Below are 4,221 nucleotides of genomic sequence, written 5' to 3' on the forward strand. Positions count from 1 at the left end.
CTCTCTCTCTCTCTCTCTCTCTCTCTCTCTCTCTCTCTCTCTCTCTCCTGTCTTCTTCCTCTCTATCTTTCACTTTTGTTGTGTGTGTGCATATGTGTATTATATGTTCATGAGATGTGTATTGAATCACCTCTCATTTCCTGAAATTTTTCACCTGAAAATGTCACAAGGAACAAAAATAGATTATAGAGAAAGCAGTAGTAACTTCAATAGTGAAACAAATCAATTAATGTATGCTTTTACCTCACAGCTGCTCTAATTATTAAGAATACAGCTGTACAATTAGACTTCATAGTGACCTATCTTTAGAAAGATTTCCCTAAGTTATAGTACAACAAAGACTCCTCAGGTGAACATTTTCAAAGGAATGGCTATTTCTGTTGCTTTTTGTGCCACTGGATATCATTGATAGTCTTTAACTTCATTATTTTGTCCCAGAGTTAGTATGTCAAAAATGTCATGGCAGATATGAAGTAAGAATTTCTGGTCTTGGGGGGATCCAGTTGTATCATGTGATTTTTTTTCTGGAAACTGTCTTATGAGAGAATATTTTGCTGAAGCAGACACATGAGAGGATATTTTGCTGAGAAAAGACACATGGTGATTTTCTGAAAATTCCCTGGTGAAAGGGCATGTGATGTTTTACTGGAGCTGATGCTTGAGAGTTCATGTGATTTTGGAAATAGCATAATTATAACCCAAGACACAATGGACAATGCTCTTGCATTGGTTCACCTTGCAGCTCTTTGCTGCTCATTGCTGCTCTTTGCTTGTTCATGACTTTGTAGACAGAAACACACCAAAGAACTTCTTTTTATATTCTGGCTACTTTGGTGGATCCTCATGATTTCTTCTGGATCAAGCCATTGCTATTCATTTGTGTTTGGTGTTTGCTGAGTGGAATAAACAGGACTCTTGCTGCTGCTTTGTGTTTGATAATTTCCAGTGGACTGAACTGGTGACAATGATGATTGGAATCTTTTCAAAGAACTATTTCTAAACAGGTACACAACACTGCTTTCCTATTAACCTTTCTTTTCCTCTATCTCTAGTGGGAGGTGGGCTAGAAGGGAAGTTGAAGCATTAAAGAACCATATTTAAAGTAGATTTTGAAAAATGTAAGATAACACAGATGTTACAGATCAACAATTTTTACTAAAATAGTAAAAATAAAACATTTATCATGTTTGATGCTCTACGTTTTATTTCAGCCCTATCACTGAGAAACAAAAATCAATTTTTATTTGTTTTCTACTCTAATAATTATCGAAAGCTTGACCAGAGTCTGCATTTTATGTACAGTTCACACAATAACATACTTATATAAAATATTATATATTATATATATACAATTTCATAAATTAATATAAATATCTATGCTTACATTTAAATGCTTATGTTAATATACAATGTTTAGATTTCAAAACACATGTTTGAAAGCATCAAATTAGATGAACTTATCTAAACAAATAATATGTAACATATTTTGGAATAATTTAAGGAATTTTATCTCTCATAGATATCCATTTAAATAACAATTGAAAATACAATCACATCATCAAATAAAAGAAACCAACCATGTATCACCATTTGTAAAGGAAACGGTATTAGTAAGAAGGAAACCCAAATTAAAATATCACATTATTATGAATAGTAAAGCAATATATATAAACAATAACAGGAAGAGTAGTTGCAGATTTCTTTATAAGAAATTAAAGCACCAAATGCCCTGGTTAGTGTTAATAAATAGTGACAATAAGTACTTGCTGGTAATCACACCCACATATTGAGAACTGGTTATCAAAATTGAAATTGAAAGACACTGAAATCTCTAAGAACAACAAAGCTGTTCATTCGTTAAGCAGATGTTTCCACAGTGGTGCCCCAGAATCTGGAAAAGGTTTCTTAAAGTGAATAAAAGACTACTTAAAAGATAGAAAATCTGATTATTTTACATTTGCTTTCTACTTGTTATGAAAATTGAAGAGATAAGACGGTTTGAGAGGAATAGAGGTGCACTTTAAGATAATCATATAATTTGGGTTATTTTTCTTTTTCCTTTTCTTTTTTTTTTTTTTTGTCCCTGGGCCTTAAATAGGCTGACTAACTTTGCTAACCTTGTGAAACAACAGATAGATAATTTGGTAGCAAACCCTATTCAGATAAATTATCGTAAGTTAGCTATGGAGGACCACAAGACTCAAGATGAGGTTGTTACTCTATCCAGGGTGTTCTCAAAACCCATTTCCGCCCAACCTAAAAGAGGGGACTTTCGCCACTAGACCAAGTAGAGAGGGGCCACCCAGAACTCCCTGTGACTGGCCATCTGAATTCTTGCTTAGGCTGTGAGGCTAAGCACTACAAGGGAATATAAATAAAAGTTAAATATATCTCTCTAGGTTCCCTGAGGGACAAGCCTGACTGCATAGGGGTTGATGTCAAAAGTATCCCCTCTCCAGGAAAAAGACATCGGGATGGGTATGGCCCTCATTCCTCACTGGACAACAATTGGGGGACCAGAGCCATTACAAGGTCCCCTTCAGTTACTGGAGGTCAGGCCTCTATCCCTGCCTTCGCAAGATTAGAATTGTCACAGCCCTTCTATGCTTAGAGAAGGGAGGAGATGTCAGGGGCAGCCCTGCTTATACACTGAAGGCCTAAAATCAGCCATAGGCCTAAAATGAGCCATAGGCATAAAATCAGCAATAGGCTTATCATACACATATGCTAACACAAATTCTTGGGTCTCTGTGGAAAAACATTCAAACAGATGGCTATAAGCTATTGTAAACAGGCAGCTTTTGTGGAAATTTACCAGCCTGAGTAGTCATAGACCTTGTAAATAGGTAGCCCTGGAGAATAGTACCAACTTAGATAAGGACAAGTGAATCATAGGCAGAGTCACAGTGACCTGTCCCCTGAACCTTCACCCAGCCGATACCCTGTTCTGAAAGATATCCGTACTGCCCCCCCAACACACACGCTCCAATGTCATCCCCTTCCCAACATCCTGCCCTTTTGTGTTTATAACCCCTGTGTGAATAAGTAAAAATTATGATTTGATTTACAAATAAATTTAAAAAAAAGAAAAAAAAAAGATTATTATATAATTGCCTCCCAAAGGCAAATGAATTGATGTAATATCTGACACATGGTCAAAGCCAAGCAAATACAGAGAGAAAGTATTGTCCACTAATAATTCAAGTACTTTGGAACTTCTTTGCTGAAAAGCACAGAGTCATCTTGTGTCCCCTCTGGAAACTAAAAACAAAATAAAAGCTACCCATACCTGCCTTCATATTGCATCTAACTCCTTTGCTTTCAGCCAGACTTGATTTTGATGGCACATAGACATGTCAATCATTCAATCTGACTTCCTCAAAGCATATGATACATATGGTTTCTGTGCATTTAAATAATATTCCCTTGAACCATAGTAAGTTATATGAATATGTCTTGTCATTATTCTAAAACTACATTCATATAGATTCTAGAAGCAAAACGGGTTTGCAGGTAATCCCATGATAATCACACACATGAATGTTATCACTCACATGCTTGTGCATGTGTACTAAACAAAACAACCATGCTCTGGGAACTAAGTTTTCCTCATAAACAGCAAAATATGCTGTACCATGTTGCAATGTCAGAACTGAGATAATATAAACCAGATACTCTCTTAATCAAGATAGTTTAACTCATTACATTTTTATACCACTATCTTGTTCTTCTAGTTGAAACTAAAATGCATGCCAAAGGGCTGGAGAAATGGTACTCCATAAGAGCACTTATTCCTCTTGTAAAGAACCTAGATTCAGTTTGCAGCACTAAGATTATGTCTACAATATAACCAGTTACAGAACATACGACAGGTTTTTCTAGTTTATCTTTTCACAAGGCATATATGTGGTATGTATACAAACATGTAGGCAAATACTAATTCTAGTTTAGTAAAGAAAAATAAGAAGGAAATAAATGAAGAAAAGAAGAAAGGACAGATGGAAGGAAAGAAGGAAGAAAGAAAGAAAGAAAGAAAGAAAGAGAAAGACTGAGAGAGAGAAAGAGAAAAAGAAGAAAGATACAATGAACGAAAGAAGGAATGAAGAAAAGAAAGAAAGAGAAAGAAATAAAGAGCCAGGGAGTGATGGCACACACCATTAATTCCACCACTTGGGAGGCAGAGACAGACAGATTTCTGAGTTTGAGGCCAGTGTGGTCTAC

Source organism: Grammomys surdaster, unplaced genomic scaffold (assembly GCF_004785775.1).
Source record: "Grammomys surdaster isolate TR1022 unplaced genomic scaffold, NIH_TR_1.0 62, whole genome shotgun sequence".
Lineage (NCBI taxonomy): Eukaryota > Metazoa > Chordata > Mammalia > Rodentia > Muridae > Grammomys > Grammomys surdaster.